Genomic DNA, 19,870 nt, shown 5'->3' on the forward strand with positions numbered 1-19,870 from the left:
TCATTAGATGCTGAAAAAGCATTTGACAAAATTCAACACCTCTTTATGAAAAAGGTCTTGGAGAGATTAGGGATACAAGGTTCATTCCTAAATATAATAAAGGCAATATACAGCAAGCTGACAGCTAACATTAAATTAAATGGAGAGACACTCAAAGCCATCCCACTAAAATCCGGAACAAGACAAGGCTGTCCACTCTCTCCATACCTCTTCAATATAGTGCTTGAAGTTCTAACAGTAGCAATAAGACAGCATAAAGAGATCAAGGGAATTCGAATTGGAAAGGAAGAAGTCAAACTTTCATTATTTGCTGATGACATGATAGTGTACATAAGCGACCCCAAAAGCTCTACCAGAGAACTCCTACAGCTGATCAACACCTTTAGTACTATGACAGGATACAAGATCAACTCCAAAAAATTAGTTGCCCTCCTATACACAAAGAACAAAGATACAGAGAGGGAAATCAGAGAAACATCACCTTTCACGATAGCCACAAAAAGCATAAAGTATCTTGGGGTAACTCTAATCAAGGAAGTGAAAGATCTATTTGACAAGAACTTTAAGGTTTTGAAGAAAGAAATTGAAGAGGATATCAGAAAATGGAAGAATCTCCCATGCTCTTGGATTGGGAGGATCAACATAGTAAAAATGGCAATTCTACCAAAAGCAATCTATACATTCAATGCAATCCCCATCAAAATCCCAGCGAAATTCTTCACAGACCTTGAGAGAACAATAATCAAGTTTATATGGCAAAACAAAAAACCCAGGATAGCCAAAACAATCCTATACAATAAAAGTACTTCTGTTGGCATTACCATCCCTGACTTCAAACTCTATTACAGAGTTACAGTAATGAAAACTGCTTGGTATTGGCACAAAAACAGAGATGTTGACCAATGGAATCAAATCGAAGACCCAGATCTTAATCCACAAACCTATGAAAACCCGATTTTTGACAAAGGAGCTAAAACTATGCAATGGAAGAAAGAAAGCATCTTTAACAAATGGTGCTGGCATAACTGGATGTCAACATGTAGAAGAATGAAAATAGATCCATATCTATCACCATGCACAAAACTCAAGTCCAAATGGATTTAAGACCTTAATATTAATCTGACCACATTGAACCTGATAGAAGAGAAAGTGGGAAGTAGTCTACAAGACATGGGCACAGGAGAACACTTCCTATGTATAACCCCAGTAGCACAGACAATAAGAGCAACAATGAATAAATGGAACCTCCTGAAACTGAGAAGCTTCTGTAAAGCAAAGGACACTGTCATTAAGGCAAAAGCCAACCTACTGATTGGGAGAAGATCTTCACCAAGCCCTCATCAGACAAAGGTCTGATCTCTAAAATATACAAAGAACTCAAGAAACTAGACACTAAAACTCTAATAAACCCAATCAAAAAATAGGGTACTGAACTGAACAGAGAATTCTCAACAGAAGAAGTTCGGATGGCCAAATGACACTTAAGATCATGCTCAACCTCCTTAGCAATCAGGGAAATGCAAATCAAAACAACTTTGAAATACCATCTTACACCTGTCAGAATAGCTAAAATCAAAAACACCAATGATAGCCCATGCTAGAGAGGATGTGGAGTGAGGGGAACACTCATTCATTGTTGGTGGGAATGCAAACTTGTGCAACCACTTTGGAATCAGTGTGGCTGTTTCTCAGGAAACTGGGAATCAACCTACCTCAGGACCCAGCAATTCCACTCTTGGGAATATACCCAAGAGATGGCCTATCATACTACAAAAGCATTTGTTCAACTATGTTCATAGCAGCACTATTTGTAATAGCCAGAACCTGGAAACAACCTAGGTGCCCCTCAATAGAAGAATGGTTAAAGAAGGTGTGGAACATATACACATTGGAGTTTTACTCAGCGGTAAAAAACAATGACATCTTGAATTTTGCATGCAAATGGATGGAAATAGAAAACGCTTTACTGAGTGAGGTAACCCAGATCCAAAAAGAGAAATATGGTATGCACTCACTCATAAGTGGATTCTAGCCATAATTAAAGGACATTGATCCTAGAGAAGCTAAATAAGAAGGTGAACCCAAAGAAAATCATATAGTTTTCCTCCTGGATATTGGAAGTAGACAAGATTGCCAGACAAAACTTGAGTGCCCAGGGGTGCGGGAGGGGTGGATGTAAGGGAAGCTGGGTAGAGAAAAGGGAGAAGAGGAGGATTCAAGAGAGCATGGGGGAATGAGATGGGTGGGATGGAGGAAGGGTGGATATGGGAGCAGGGAAATAATATCTTAATTAAGGGAGCCATTTTAGGATTTGCAAGAGACTTGTCTCTAGAGGGGTTCCCAGGTTCAAGGAGAGGTCCCCAGATTGTTTCTTGGGCAGCAGAGGAGAGGGTGACTGAACTGGCCTTGTCCCATAGCCACATTGATGAATATCTTGCCCACCATAGAACCTTCATCTGGCAATGGATGGAGATAGAGACAGAGACCCACATTGGAGCAGTGGACTTAGCTCCCAAGGTCCAAATGAGGAGCAGATGGAGGGAGAACATGAGCAAGGAAGTCAGGATCACAAGGGGTGCATCCACCCACTGAGACGGTGGGACTGATCTAATGGGAGCTCACCAAGGCCAGCTGGACTGGGAGTGATGGAGCATGTGATCAAAATGGACACTCTGAATGTGGCTGGCAATGAAGGCTGACTGAGAAGCCAAGGACAATGGCACTGGGTTTTTATTCTACTGCATGGACTGACTTTGTGGAAGCCTGGTTTGTTTGGATGCTCACCTTTATAGACCTGGATGGAGGGGGGAGGACCTTGGACTTCCCATGGGGCAGGGAACCCTGACTGTTCTTAGGACTGAAGAGGGAGGGGGAGGTTGGAAGGTTGGAAGGTTGGAAGTGGGAGGGAAAAGGGAGGCGGGGAGGAGGTGGAAATTTTTAATAAATAAATTAATAAATTAATAAAAAAATAAAATATACAGATAAAAAAGAACTCTAAATGGGTCACAGTGTTGGATAAATGTGTGTAGGATTGGAAGAAAGAACAAAAAAGAGTATAGAGAGTAGAAAAAGAAGTAAATTGTTTAAAAAAAGTCTTTAAAGAGACAGAGTACTGACAGTCATAGATTAAAAGGAGTAAAGAAAAATAAGCCATGTAAAGATGGAAAGTTCACAGAGAGTCTAGATTATGTATATTATTGTGTTTTCTTTGAATTTTTGGCTATGAAGGATCTAAGTACAGAGAGACATTTCATTGTATGGTCTGCTAAGCTAAACCAGCTTATATTATAAAGGTATCATGACTTTCAAATTTGGGTCTAAGGATATATTGCTTTGAAAAAGTTCTTCTCTTGTTTCCACAAAAGATGAGAACTTGTGGATTGCTTCTAGACCAATATGGTTTGATAGACCATGCCCCCACGAAAGGTTGCTGTGAACACTCCCACAAAAAATACTTCGCCCAACTGCTGACTGAGATGAACCTACCAACAGGAAACACCATGAAAGACCTGATTAACAGTGCTCCCAAACAGCAGGAAGTAGTATGAACAGATTTATGGCCGTGTTCCCAAATATTGTTTATAATTGTTTGTTTACATTTAAAGGGGGACATGCTATAGAGATTTGCATTAGTATGGATCTTAGTATATTGATACAAATTTAATGTTAATTTTGTTATATGTATATGTATTTCTGATCTTGATTAAGGTGTTGTGTTTGTGTAGATCATTTAAAACTGTAATGTATAATTAAGAAATATAAGTTAATAATCATCTATAATAATCAAGCTTGTAGTCACGTTAGTTAGATTTTTCTCGATGTATAGAGATATATTTCAGTTAGTTAGGTATTCTTCAAATCTTTCAGAAACCTTCAGAATATGGCATTTAAATGTTTTAAAAATTTAGGATTTTCATGACAGTGAGACAAATCTGCTTCTGGCAGCACCAATTACTTCAACAGGAAACTGGGCATTGAAGAGGCTTCTTACAGAGTTGGTTAGTTATTTGGCCAAGAAACTGCTCTTGCCTGAACTGCTTCACTGGACATGCAGCACCTGCAGAGAAATGACTGCTGAACTTGCCTACAGGTGAGATGTTCCTTTGGGGTGCCTGCTTGATGAAAGTGTCTGCTAGACATTCTGCAGGATGCAGAAGAAAGTGACTGACAAAACTGCCAATACAGGCAGAACTGTCTTTGAAATTTCCTGCTCCGTGGAAAAGTCGGCTGGAAACTATGGGCCTGTGGGCTGAAGATGGATGCCCCAATGGTATAGAAGAACTTTGGGTGACTGTCCAGGCAGCAAGATGTCTCTGTCAATTTCTAGTGCATTACAATGCACTTTCTGTTTACTTAGGTAATATTATATTCTTCTGGAGTCTTTGATGGAGTTGAAGAATTTATAGTTATTATAGTTATGATAAAAGATAAAGTAGATACAAATATTGAAACTATAAATCTTGCTTGATAAATGTTTTATAGTATGTAATTTTACTATGTTAAAGTTAAAACCTTTTTTTATTTAAACAGAAACGGGAGGTAATGTGAGAGTCCCCTCTGTGTGCGGTGAAAACCATTAATGAATAAAGAAACTACACTGGTCGGTTGATAGGGCAGAACTTAGGTAGGCAGGGAAGATGAAACTGAATTCTGGGATAAGAAGGCAGCATCAGAAGGAAACCTGCCATGGATCCGCCACCAGAGGTAGACATGCTGAAACTTTGCTGGTGGGCCACAACCTCGTGGTGATATACAGATTAATAGCAATGGGTTAAATTAAGATGTAAGAGTTAGCCAATAAAAAACTAGAGCTAATAAACCAAGTAGTGTTTTAATTAATACAGTTTGATCATTTTGGTTCTGGGTAGCCAGTACAAGCAAGTGACCTCCTCCTACACATAGTGGAGTGAATGCTAAGACTGGGCAGCCGTGATGAGGTGTTCTACCAAAGACCACTTAAACAGAAGGTGACCTCAACAGAACTGAGAGTCGCTCTGGATCAGATGTGAGCCTCTAAACCCCTTTCTTCTCCTCTTATTGTTTTCCTTTTTCTTTTCTAAAGCAAGTGTCCACACAGCACAGGCTGGTCTTGACCTCACCATGTAGCTGAGGATAACCTATACATCTTCACCCTCCTTTTTCCACCTCCCAAGTGCTAGGATTCCTTTTGTTTCCACAGGAAATGAGAGGCTGGGGATTCATTCTGGGGTAAGAAAAATCAGGTTTGACCAAGGAAGATCCCCTGAAAAATCACTAAGAGGAGTGGATGGCCCACATGATCCGCTCTTTCAGAGGAGCATTTGTTAGAGTTTCTTCTGAATTTCATACCCAGAAAAGTCTCAAGCCTGCTAGCTGAGAAGATCATGCCTCACAGAATTTTCCAGTCAGGATTTGACCATAATCTTAAATTTTCTTTAGGTCACCATAAAATTATCAGTGCCCTTAATCAGCAGGGAGTAGCCTGGAAAACTATGCCCACATTCCCCCAAAAAAAGGATTATGGATGTTTGTCTTTGTTTAGAATTTTGACTACAAGTTGTTATGAATAATGTTCAGGATCAAAGATAAACAAAGGAGATTAGAATTAGATTTTTGTTTTAAAAAGGGGGGAGTGCTGTGGGACAATGATCTTGTACCCTGTAAAAATTTGTCACTTGTATTAGTTTAATAAAATGCTGATTGTCCAGCAGCAAGGCAGGAAGTATAGGCAGGGTGACCAGACAGGAAATACAGGGAGGGTGACAAGAAAAGAAGAATTGGGGGAAAAGAAAAAGCTCAGGCTACATTGTCACCCAGACCAAGAGGAAGCAAGATGAGAACACCGAACAAATAAAAGGTACCAAGCCAGGTTGCCAACACAGACAAGAATGTTTACAGCAACATTCTATTTCCAAATTTCAAACTCCGTATAACTGAGTTTAATCATCCGTATAACAATATTATGTTCTGTATAATAAAACTGAGTTATATAATCTGATAACTACAGAACTACAGTACAACTTGGTCTCAGAAAAACAAAATTCTGGAGTGCATCTCAATGTCACAGGCTGATACGGATTGTCACTGGTCAATCCGGAAGATCTGGAGGAAAGTGTATTCCTGGCCTCTTTCAGTTCAGCAGAGCTGTCACTGGTCCTTGGTATGGGATCCCATCAGCTTGGGACTTTAAGTCTCTCTGATTTATCTATACATCTTTGTCTTCTATTGGTGTCAAATCTCTTTCGAGCAAGTTCATGTGGGTTCATCCAGATAACCTACAATCACCCCCCAGTGAAAAGATCTCAGTTTATTCAGATCTATAAAGCCTCTAATTCCACGAAACAATATAACTGTTAGAGGTGCCATGACAGAGGTATCATGTCTAATGTCACTAATGACTCTCAAAGGTGAACCTAGGGAGACAAATCCAAATACAAATGGTATAAAAGAACCTGGACAAGAAAGCACCACCACCTGGTCACATGAAGTCAGCGGGCAGCAGGTGACCATCATCCAGGAAGCAGACAACAAGGTTAATGCGAACAAGGAAGAGAATAAATTTGGAAACCTAAGAAAAATCACTAGTGCATGCAGCCAGCAGAATACCAGGGAAATGAGGACAACAAACAAAACCACAACACCAAGGAAATAGCCTGAAGGCACAAGGAAGTGACCAGGAGCCCAGCAACACCCGGGCAGGGATATAAAGGCTCAGGAGGCTCCACACTTGCACACTTCCCTCTACTCCTGCATCTCTGACCTACTCCATCCTCAACCCAACACCAGAACCATGAGCTGCTGTGGCTGTTGTGGAGGCTGTGGCTCCAGCTGTGGGGGCTGTGGCTCCTGCTGCTGCAAACCTGTGTGCTGCTGTGTGCCTGCCTGTTCCTGCTCCAGCTGCGGGGGCTGCAAGGGAGGTTGTAGCTCCTGTGGGGGCTGTGGTTCCTGTGGGGGCTGCAAGGGAGGCTGTGGTTCCTGTGGGGGCTGCAAGGGTGGTTGTGGTTCCTGTGGGGGCTGCAAGGGAGGCTGTAGCTCCTGTGGGGGCTGCAAGGGAGGCTGTGGTTCCTGTGGGGGCTGCAAGGGAGGCTGTAGCTCATGTGGGGGCTGTGGTTCCTGTGGGGGCTGCAAGGGTGGCTGTAGTTCCTGTGGGGGCTGTAGCTCCTGTGGGGGCTGCAAGGGAGGCTGTAGCTCCTGTGGGGGCTGCAAGGGTGGCTGTAGCTCCTGTGGGGGCTGCAAGGGAGGCTGTAGCTCCTGTGGGGGTTGTGGTTCCTGTGGAGGCTGCAAGTCCGGCTGTTGTCAGTCCAGCTGCTGCAAGCCCTGCTGCTCTTCAGGCTGTGGGTCCTGCTGTCAGTCCAGCTGCTGCAAACCCTGTTGCTGTCAGTCCAGCTGCTGCAAACCCTGTTGCTGCCAATCAAGCTGCTGCAAGCCCTGCTGTTCCCAGTCCAGCTGCTGTGCCCCTGTGTGCTGCCAGTGCAAGATCTGAGATATTTGACACCTAGCTCTCAGCTGGGGTAGGATAGGGTGGAGTTGGCTCTTCTCCTTGTGCACAGAGCAGATAACATCTTGTGCCTCTGGAAGTCTCTTATTCTGCATATGACTTTCTTTACAACTCAGCCCTAGGTTTTAAAATAAATGAGGCCACAAGACTTTCTAACTTATATTGGTCACTGTCCGTTCTTTCCAGAAGGCAATGGATGCTAAGGGTCTGCAGCACCAGGTGAAGGACACCTGTGTGTGGCTTCTTAGCAGCTAAGAGCAACACACTAACCACATTGCACCATGTCTTCCTGCCAGCACAGTCCAGTCCACACTGGCTTCCCCTTCACACCATTTTTATACCTGTCTCTTAGAACACGGTAATATTTTCCTTCAATAAAATCATCTGTCACTATAAAATAAGTCTCCTCCAGTGTCCTTCTTTTATTTCCTTTCCTGCTTGTGTGCGAACGAATGGCAAGCTTATGGTCAGTGGGCTCCTGGGAGCCCCAGAAGAAGGTCTCTGTGGAACTGGGAAGGGGGTCACCAGGAGGGAGCAGTGCTTGCCCAGCCTTTGATGCAGCGAGGTGTCTCTTCACAAACAGGTAGGTGACGGGTGTGTGGAAGAACATGGTCCCCTGTATCTCAGATGATTTGCAATGATCTCCTGACAGGACTCCTTTGGGCACCATACCCTGGACTGCAGGTCATATCACCCCTGCACTTCGCAGAGGAGATATGCAGGGTGGGTGTTAGTCATTCCTAGTGCTGAGGCTGAGACCTCCTATGATTGGTGTTTCTGGGGTCTTCCATCACCCCACTCCTCAACTTGAACCAATAAGAACCCTCAGCAACTGTGGTTAACTATATGAGATCTTCACATAATTGGGTCTTTCATCTCTCTGTCATGGTGAGAGGGGCTTACAAGCCCCCATCTCATTGGTGACATATAGACAGTTAATGTTTACTTGGTGGGGGAGAAACATTTTCTTTAATTGTGTAGCTACTGGTAAGATGTCCATGATTGTGTGAATAATTCCTCACTCATTCTCCTATAAGCCACCCTAACTAAACTCATGGTTCACCCCCCTCCCCAAAAAGGGTGCCCAAATACAATATTTATTTTTGATAAAGTCTGTTTCCCTTACTTTGCAGCCCTGTCCCCTTACACTTCTGGAGACCTACCCAGATGTTTTCATGTTTATTTGGGGATTGGAGGATGATCGTGCATGTGGGTGACAGTTGTGCAGCTTGTTCTGCTTGAGGGGCCCCTGGAAATGGGAACAGGATGTACTCCTGGTACATGAGCTGGCTTTTTGTAACTCAGTCCTTACGGTTTGATGCCTTGCTCAGCCTATATATAGCAGGGATGGCCTTGGTCCTGCCTCAACTTGATGTGCCAGGCTATGTTGACTCCCACAGAAGGACTTACCCTTCCAATACAGTGGATGGGTGTGGGTTGGACAGGAAAAGGGGTGAGAAGTGGAAATATGGGTGGTGTGTAAAATAAATAAAAAATTAAAAAATAATGTTGATTGTCAACATAGAAGATTTGATGGACTCTGCAAAAATATACTAGAATTAATAAATGAATTTAAGGTCAGTTTAGAGAAACCAATGTTAGAAGCAAAAGAATTAGATAGAAAATGTGGTTTTACCCTCACTGCACTGTATGAAAATCATGTGAATAAATTTAGCACAATATTCCATTTATTTGTGCAATAAATACTTCAAAATAATGCTAAAGACAACACACACACAAAAAAAATGAAGACAGAGCCTTTGATCATGGACCAGTATATGCAATACCGTGTACTCTCTCCAATATGATCCATAAATTTTGTGTCATTCAAATTAAAGGCCAAGCAAAAGTTTTTGTAAAATTTGTTAAACTGATGCAGCCACTACAGGAAAGAAGGAAAGGCAGACCAATAAAAGAAATCAGAATTAGGTTATCCATATGGGAAACAATGCAGAAAAAGAAAAACATGTTGAAGGCATAAAATAATGCTAGCCATCTTTTGAGGAAAGCTTGGAGGAAATCCTTACAGCTTGGAGGTAGTTTAGGGACATACAAACACTTAGCCATGGGACTATAGAGATGGCTCACCAATTAAGTGTACTAGGTACACATTCAAGAGAACTGGGTTCAATTGCCAGCACCTACATGGTTGCTGAAACTTTAGTTGAAGGCAACCTAATGCCTTATTCTGGTCTCTGAGGACACTGGAGACACATATCCAGGCAAAACAACCCCATACATTAAATAATAAAATATATTTTTTAAAAGACTGAGCCATGAAAATAGATAAATTATTTCTATGTTAGTCTGCTTTATGCTGCTGTGATTAACACCATGACCAAAAGCAGCATGGGGAAGAAAGGGGTTATTTTATCTTACAGCTTTAGTTGATCTTTAAAAGAAATCAGGGTAGGAACTCAGGGCAGGAACCAGGAGGCAGGGGCAAAACAGAGGCCATGGAGGAGTGGTGCTTACAGGATTACTCTCCATGGCTTGCTCAACCTGCTTTCTTATACAACCCAGGACTACGACCCTAGGGATTGCACTATCCACAACAGGATGGATCTTCCCAATTACCAAGCAAGAAAATGCTCCAAAGACATAGCCACACCAGTCTGAGAGAGTCAGTTCTTCAGTTAAGGTTCCTTTTTCCCAGGTATGTCAAGTTCCCAGCTGAAGCTAACTATAATAAAAAAAATTACTAAATTTCAAAAAAGTACTCTTTAAACAAAAAAATGGAAAGGCTTAGTATATATGAAAAGATATTCAGTATATGTTACATCAGGGAAATTAAACTCATGAGATATCAAGGATTCCTGTTAGAATTAGGGAGTTAAGAAAAATCATAATAGCAAATACTGACAAGGATGTGGGTCCACTGAAGCTCAACTCTCTAGCAGCTATTGTGGTACAATCTACTGGAACTTTGGAATTACTCTGGCTATTGCATTTCATGTATATTAACTAAGAGAAAATGTGGGACAACAGTCTTGTACCCTGTAAAGATTTGTCACTTGTGTTGGTTTAATAAGAAGCTGATTGGCCAACATCCAGGCAGGAAGCATAGGCAGGGCAACCAGAATAGGAAAAATCTGGAGAGAGAAAAGGCTCAGTTTACAGTTGTTACTCAGCTGCAGAGGAAGCAAGATGAGAATGCCACGTGACTAACACAAACAAGGATTATGGGTTAATACAAGATATAAGAGTTAGTTAATAAGAAAGCCTAAGCTAATAGACCAACTGACGAGGGATTCCCCTCTGTATGCAGTTAATACCATTGGCTAATAAATAAACTATCGTGGCCTGAAAAGATAGAACATAGCTAGGTGGGGAAAACTAAACTGAATGCTGGGAGAAAGGAGGCAGAGTCAGGGAGAAAACATGTAGCCCCACCAGAGACAGATGCCAGAACTTTAGCCAGTAAGCCACAACAACGTGACATTACACAGATTAATAGAGATGGGTTAAATTAAGATATAAGTGTTAGCTAATAAGAAGCTAGAGCTAATGGGCCAAGCAGAGTTTTAAATAATATAGTTTCTATGTGGTTATTTTGGGTTTGAGATGCCAGATGGCCAGGAACAAGAAAGTGTCCTTATTACAACAGCCAACTAATTTATAATTAATGTAAGCCTCTTTGGGTTTCTTTGGGACTGAAAGGCTGCAGGACCAAGCAGGACTGAAACCTCTATCAACAAATGGCACCAAAGTGGACAACTACATCCACATAAAAGCTGAGAGAGCTTGGGAAGTAATTCTAGACACAAAAGAACAGAGATAAGCATGGCTTTTGGTAGCAGCATTTTTTCAGGTGAACTATGTTTGCTAGAGGCAAGCCTGTCTCTTTTAAGAGAGAGGCTTCCTGACTCATCTTTGGCTGCAAACACCTTGCAGCTCTTTTAAGAGGCCCAACCAACAAACATTTAAATCGTGTTCATAAATAGCTGGCAGCATGTTTCATGGAGGTGGCAGGGACACTGAAACTGCATAGAGTTGTGGCAATAAGCATGGCTCCCACCAGTACCTCAACCATGAAGCCAGACTCTCAGAAAGCTAAGGAATTGGGTGGATCCAGCCGTCATGGCATTGCTTTAATCCTAGCCATATCACTTAGTAAATTAAAAACTCATGTGGTCATAAAAAAAAAGATATACAGTAAAGATAGATTCAAAGAGGAAGAAAATCACTAAATTGTTTACAGTGTGTTTAAAAATATATGTAGGCTTGGGAGAGATAAGAAAAAGAATAAAGTTGTTTTTAAAAAGTAAGAGAGTAGTTGGATGTGGTGGCACACACGTTAAATTCCAGCACTTGGGAGGCAGTGGCAGGTGGATCTCTGTGAGTTCAAGGACTGTCTGGTCTACAGAGTGAGTTTTAGAACAGCCAAAGATACACAGAGAAACCCTGTCTCAAAAAAAATTAAAAATAAAAATAAACAAAATAGTTTAAAATAAAGCCACATAAAGACGGAAAATATACAGAGTATCTGGATACTATATGTTATTCTGTTGTCTTTGAAGTGTTTGAAGGCTGAGGAAGGATCAATATCTGCTCAATGACATTTTATTATAAATGCTGCAGGATTAATACAATATATATATTTTGAAAATGTCTTGACTTCAAAATTTAAGTCAAAAGATACGTTACTTTGGAGAACAGGTATTGCTTTTGTTTCCACAGGAAATGAGAGCTGGGGATTCATTCTGGGGTAAGAAAAATCAGGTTTGACCAAGGAAGATCCCCTAAAAAAAATCACTAATAGGAATGGATGGCCCACATGATCCGCTCTTTCCGAGGAACAATTGTTGGAGTTTCTTCTGAATTCTACACCCAGAATAATCTCAAGCCTGTTGACTGAGATGATCATGCCGCATAGAATTTTCCAGTCAGGATTTGACTACAATCTTAAATTTTCTTTAGTTCACCATAAGATTATCAGTGCCCTCAATCAGCATGAATCAGCTTGGAAAACTAGGCCCACATTCCCCAAAAATGGATTATGGATGTTTGTCTTTGTTTAGAATGTTGGCTACAAGTTGTTTGAATAATGGTCAGGATCAAAGATAAACAAAGGAGATTGGAATCAGATTTTCATTTTTAAAAAGGAGGGAAAGCTATAGGACAATGTCATGTGCCCTGTAAAGATTTGTCACTTGTATTAGCTTAATAAAATGTTGATTGGCCAGCAACAAGGCAGGAAGTATAGGCAGGACAACCAGACAGGAAGTACAGGGAGGGTGACAAGAAAAGGAGAACTCTGGGAAGAGGAAAGGCTCAGTCGGCAGTCATCACCCAGACAAAGAGGAAGTAAGATGAGAACACCTCACAAATAAAAGGTACCAAGCCAAGTTGCCAACACAGATAAGAATTATGGGTTAAAATAAGATGTAAGAGGTAGTTAAAAAGAAAACCAGAGCTAATAGGCCAACCACTTTATAATTAATGTGTGTTTCTTTGGGACTGAATGACTGGAAACCAGGCAGGACAGAAACCTCTTCGAACAGAGACTATTTGTCACAAGACAAATATATATAGTAGTTTTAGTAATTTTTTAAAAAAACTAGAAGCAACATAAATATCAGTCAGGAGGTGAATAAAGAAACGCAGCCTACAGTGGAATATTACTCAACAGTACAGAGAAAGGAATTATACACATCAGCACAGATGCATCTCAGATAGACTGTACTGAAGAAATACATCTGGAATGAAAGAACTGAGACAGTGTGAGAGTCACTCAAGGTTAAGAATCCTGATATGACAGGAGGAAAATTGACAGAGCCAAGGAGAGTGAGTGATGGTGCAAGCAATGCATGGCCAGTGACAGATCAGAGGAGTAATTGTCAGAGTCACAGACTGTGCATGTCACATAGAAAAAATGCCATAAAGTACACTTCAATGCCAGTGACAGAAAGAGATGGACAGACGACTGATAGATAGAAGGTACATGCATATGTGATAGAGAGATAGATACATACATACATACATGTATATGTTCATACAAAGAATGACAATACATAGATGAAATTGATGGATGAATAGATGGAAGTCAATACAGCAACATTCCATCTCCAAATGTCAAACTCTGTATAACTGAGTTTAATCATCTATATAATAATATAATAATCTATATCATATAACTGAGTTATATAATCTGATAACTATAGAACTACAGTACAGGTTGGTCTCAGAAACACACAGTTCTGGGGTACAACTCAGTGTCACAGGCTGATATGGGGTTGTCACTGGTCCCTCTGGAAGCTCTGGAGGAAAATCTATTTCTTTCCCCTTTCAATTCCTCAGAGCTGTCACTAGTCCTTGGTATGGGATTCCATCAGCTTGGGACTTTAAGTCTCTCTGACTTATCTACACATCTTTGTCTTCCATTGGTGTCAAATCTCTTTCGAGCAAGTTCATATGGGTTCATCCAGATAACCTATGATGTAGTATGTGGGGCTGGCTTGTTGGGGTATCTGTCCTGCCCAGTACCCCACAGCAGGCAGGCCCCAAAGAAAATCACGCACAAGACTCCATAAGATTATAAACTGATTGGCCCATTAGGCCAGGCTTCTTGTTAACTCTTATAACTTATGTTAACCCATTATTCTCATCTATGTTAGCCATAATGGCTCCATACCTTTCTCAGCTGGGCATGTTACATGCTGCCTCTTCGGTGGTCTGCACAGGAGTGGCTGAGGAACTTCTCTGCTTCCCAGAATTCTCCTGTTTTCATTGCATCACCTCTACTTCCTGTCTGGTTTTCCCGCTTATACTGCCTGCCTGGCCAATCAGCGTTTTATTAAAATATGATGGACAGAATACAGACAATTCTCCCACATCAACCCCCCAGTGAAAAGATCTCAGTTTATTCAGATCTATAAAGCCTCTAATTCCACGAAACAATATAACTGTTAGAGGTGCCATGACAGAGGTATCATGTCTAATGTCACTAATGACTCTCAAAGGTGAACCTAGGGAGACAAATCCAAATACAAATGGTATAAAAGAACCTGGACATGAAAGCGCCACCACCTGGTCACATGAAGTAGCGGGCAGCAGGTAACTGTCATCCAGGAAGAGACAACAAGGTTAATGCGAACAAGGAAGAGAATAAATTTGGAAACCTAAGAAAAAAAATCACTAGTGCACGCAGCCAGCAGAAAGCCAGGGAAATGGGCACAACAAACAAAACCACAACATCAAGGAAATAGCCTGAAGGCACAAGGAAGTGACCAGGAACCCAGCAACACCTGGGCAGGGATATAAAGGCTCAGGAGGCTCCACACTTGCACACTTCCCTCTACTCCTGCATCTCTGACCTACTCCATCCTCAACCCAACACCAGAACCATGAGCTGCTGTGGCTGTTGTGGAGGCTGTGGCTCCAGCTGTGGGGGCTGTGGCTCCTGCTGCTGCAAACCTGTGTGCTGCTGTGTGCCTGCCTGTTCCTGCTCCAGCTGCGGGGGCTGCAAGGGAGGCTGTGGTTCCTGTGGGGGCTGCAAGGGGGGCTGTGGTTCCTGTGGGGGCTGTAGCTCCTGTGGGGGCTGCAAGGGGGGCTGTAGCTCCTGTGGGGGCTGTGGTTCCTGTGGAGGCTGTGGCTCTTGCGGGGGCTGCAAGGGAGGCTGTGGTTCCTGTGGGGGCTGCAAGGGAGGCTGTGGTTCCTGTGGGGGCTGCAAGGGAGGCTGTGGTTCCTGTGGGGGCTGCAAGGGAGGCTGTGGTTCCTGTGGGGGCTGCAAAGGAGGCTGTGGTTCCTGTGGGGGATGCAAATCCAGCTGTTGTCAGTCCAGCTGCTGCAAGCCCTGCTGCTCTTCAGGCTGCGGGTCCTGCTGTCAGTCCAGCTGCTGTAAACCCTGCTGCTGTCAGTCCAGCTGCTGCAAGCCCTGCTGCTCTTCAGGCTGTGGGTCCTGCTGCCAGTCCAGCTGCTGCAAACCCTGCTGCTGCCAGTCCAGCTGCTGCAAACCCTGCTGCTGCCAGTCCAGCTGCTGCAAACCCTGCTGCTGCCAGTCCAGCTGCTGCAAGCCTTGCTGTTCCCAGTCCAGCTGCTGTGCCCCTGTGTGCTGCCAGTGCAAGATCTGAGATATCTGACACTTAACCGTCTGCTGGGGTAGGGTAGGGTGGAGTTAGCTCTTCTTGTGCACAGAGCAGGTATCATCTTGTACCTCTGGAAGTCTCTTTCTCTTTAATATGACTTTCTTTACAACTCAGCCCCAGGTTTTAAGATAATAGAGGCCACTAGACTTTCTAACTTTGGCCACTGTCCACTCCTCTCAGAAGGAGATGGATGCTAAGGGTCTGCAGCACCAGGTGAAGGACACCTGTTTGTGGCTTCTTAGCAGCTAAGAGCAACACACTAACCACATTGCACCGTGTCTTCCTGCCAGCACAGTCCACACTGACTCCCCCTTCACACCATTTTTAAACCTGTCTCTTAGAACACAGTAATACTTTCCTTCAATAAAATCATCTCTGTCGCTTTAAAATAAGTCTCCTCCAGTGTCCTTCTTTTATTCCCTTTCCTTTTATGTGTGAATGAATGGCAAGCTTATGGTCAGTGGGCTCCTGGGAGCCCCAGGAGAATGTCTCTGTGGAACTGGGAAGGGGGTCACCAGGAGGGAGCAGTGCTTGCCCAGCCTTTGTTGCAACGAGGTGGCTCTTCACAAACAGGTAGGTGATGGGTATGTGGAAGAACATGGTCCCCTGTATATCAGATGATTTGCAATGATCTCCTGACAGGACTCCTTTGGGCACCATACCCTGGACTACAGGTCATGTCACCCCTGCACCTCGCAGAGGAGATATGCAGGGTGGGTATTAGTCACTCCCAACGCTGAGGCTGAGACCCTATTGCACATGCATGCGCACACACACAACACGCACACACAGACACACACACACACACTATATATATATATGTATATATATATATATATTATATAATCATGGTAACATTTGCTTGTGATTGTAGAACTGGGTAGGCTGAACTAAAAGAATCCCTGGACTCACTGAGCAGCTTATCCAGAAAGTTCAAGACCACTGAGAGACCCTTTTCAAAAACCAAAGTGGACAGCACCTGAGAAATGACAACTTGGGCCTACATGTGCACAAAAATATAAATACATAAACAAATTAATTAATTAATAAGGAATAGGAAGTGGATGCTTATATAAGGACCCACAAAGAAGATAGTACCTGAAAGCCAAGTTTAGAGTACTTGGAGGTGCTAGCCCTGTATCACATCCATGTTGGGCCACAAACCTTGGCACATAGGACAATGAATGGGACTCTGATCTTAAATCCACTAGCTGGGTTGGTTGCTACAGTAGCTCAGCCAATATCATGGTTGTGAGAAGAGCTGGACAGACCCAAGTGGGAAAGTCAGAATAGTGGGGTCAACCTAGTCTTACAATGCAAAGCTGCACATGTTTTGTTTGTAGAAGTGTCTGAAACATGGAGCTAGTTAAAAGCCTGTTTTATTCAGGAAATAGCCACAGGTGTGAGCCTGGGGTCTGCAGCTTGGGTGGATTCATCACTCGGGTGTTGGGAGCATGTTTGAGGCTGTATATGAATCCCTCCTTGCAAGGAGTGCACTGCCCTCTAGGTCAGTGGTTTTATTTAATGAGCCAGCCTAGTCCTTTTGTCCCCCACCCTCCCCATAGCATATGCCCTCGTGTCTGATGTTACTGAAGACTGTAGATCCAGCTCAGATGTAATCCGGTCATATGACTGGACACAGGACTGGAGACATACAGTATCTTGGCAACAGTGGAGTCAGCATGTCAAAAAACTATGAAGGCACTGGCTGGAGAAGGTGGAATAGAACCTCACATTCTACCCTAGGACACCAGGAAGGTACAGCTGGGTTGTGTCCCCCAACCCTGCAAGAAGAGAAGGACATAAATGGAACAATCTCAGGGAGGAGCCCCTCCATCAAGGCAATGTTGATCGCATACAGCTTCTCAGTCAGTAGGTTCATACCTAAACTGACCACACCAGAGCAGTGCTTTCACAAGGCAGCTCTGGTTCCACAGAAACTCCACCAGGGGAATGCCACTTCCCAGTGGGCTGGGACCTGGCTCTCCAAGCAGTCATGGTCAAGGAAATGCTGAGACTGGGCAGCCCTATGGAGTGTTCCACCAGAGACCACTTATACAGCAAGTGACCTCATCAGAAATTTCAGTTGCTCTGGATCAGATGTGAGCCTCCAAACTCCTTGCTTCTCCTCTTATTGTTTTCCTTTTCTGTTCTGAAGCAAGTGTTCACGCAACCCAGGCTGGCCTTGAGCTCACCATGTAGCCGAGGATGACCCAGACTTCCTGACCCTCCTTTCTCCACCTCCCAAGTGCTAGAATCTCAAGTACCACCACCATACTTGTTCTATGCGGTGATGATTTGAACCATGTGCTTGGTGCAGGTAAGCAAGCACTCTACCAACTGAGCCGTAATCTCCCTTCATCCTTTTTTGGTGGAAATACACATGACGTAATGAGAACAGCTCAGCCATGTTCAGCACATCTCCAATATTTAACAGCCAACCCCTGGCCCATCCCCTAACCTTTCCATAACTTCTAAACTCTGCCTCCACCAGCAGCCTCTCACATCCTCCTGCTTCTCTCCTTGGAATCCACCATTGTGCTTCCTGTCTCTGGGTTTTATCTACTCCAGACAGGCTGTACAAGTGGAACCATAGGCTGTGACCTTCTGTACCTGGCTGCTCCCACTGAGCAACACGTGGTGGTTTTGTGGTTTTTTTTTTAATAAGGGGGTGTGTTCTGTTTTCTGTTTTAAGACAAAGTTTGCCTATGCACCCAAGCTTGCCTTGAGTTTGTAATCGTCCAGCCTTGGCCTCCTGAGTGCTGGACTTACGAGTGATGTTTGGTCATATTTTCAAGCTCATGACCTTATTCTTTGTGGGGAACTTCTCCACAGAGATCAGACGGCAAGGGTTCCCGGTCTGATTCAGCTGCTAGATTAAAAACTGTCTTAGCAACAATGAGGACACTAAGAGAGACATACATAGATCTAATCTACATGGGAACTAGACAAAGACAAGATCTCCTTAGGGGAAGATTCAAGGGGAGGGGAGATGTAAGGACGGGAGCAGAGAAAAATGTAGAGCTCAATAAAAATCAAAAAAAGAAAAATTGAACAAAAATAAAAACTGTCTTAGGCAGACATGATAGTGCATGCCTTTAAAATCCTAGCACTCAGGAGGCAGAGACAGGGGTATCTCTGTGAGTTCAAGACCAGCCTTGTCTACAAAGGAAGTTTCTAGGACAACCAGGACTACATAAAGAGATCCTGTCCCAAAAAAATCTGCCTAACAGTCCCTTGGCTACATGTAGTTATCTCAAGTGTATCCGGTTGGCCTCAAGCTCACTCTGGAGGCAAGGATGAGTTTGAACTCCCAAGTGCTGGGATAGCAGGCACTACCAAGTCCGGCTTCTGTGAATTTTAACTTCCAGGAAATCATCTCAAGTTCTGACTTTAAAAAAAATGGGGCTGGGGAGATGACTCAGTTGGTAAAGCTCTTGCCACATATTCAGGTCCTGAGGACTTTAATTCAGACCTCCAGAACCCAAGTAAAATGCTAGATATGGGAGCTCACATCTGTAATCCCCACACTAGGGAGGCAGAGACAGAATGTCCTGGAACTCGCCAGTCAGTCAGTCAGTCAGTCTAGCTAAATCAGTGACTTCCTCATACAATGAGAAACCCTGTCTCAAACATAAGGTTTACACACCACTTTTCCACATGAATATGCAGAGATGCACACATGTGCCCTCATACACATACATCACATTCATGTTCACACACAGGTAAAGAAAAAGGAATGAGCCGGGCGGTGGTGGTGCACGCCTTTAGTCCCAGCATTCGGGAAACATAGGCCGGCGGAACTCTGTGAGTTCGAGGCCAGCCTGGTCTACAAGAGCTAGTTCCAGGACAGGCTCCAAAGTCACAGAGAAACCCTGTCTCGAAAAACATTTTTTTAAAAAAAAAGGAAAAAGAAAAGAGTAGTAGAAGCATAAGCCCTCCTACCTGGAACAACTTGGCGCTCCCAGTGCTGTGCAGCCATTGTGCTGAGGTGAACCCCTATCCCATCAGGAGTGCTGTGGGCATTTCTGCCAGGGAACGAGTCCTGACACAGGTAACAAGTCCTCGATGTCCTTGGGTCTTCCTGTGTTAGGGTTACTCACGAATCAGGGTACAGATCTTTATCAGAGCCATGGCTTCTCAGCATCTCCAGACACCCCCACCCCCATCTTACTCTTAATGTCTTTGTCAATGTTCCTCCAAACACGGGAGGCTCTCTGACAGAAGTTGCAGCCCCTGCGCACACATCCGCCTCACCCCTGACATCCAGATCTGCCTCAAAAATCAGAGATTTTTCCAGTGAGAA

Source organism: Myodes glareolus, chromosome 7, assembly GCF_982192425.1.
Source record: "Myodes glareolus chromosome 7, mMyoGla1.1, whole genome shotgun sequence".
NCBI classification, from domain to species: domain Eukaryota; kingdom Metazoa; phylum Chordata; class Mammalia; order Rodentia; family Cricetidae; genus Myodes; species Myodes glareolus.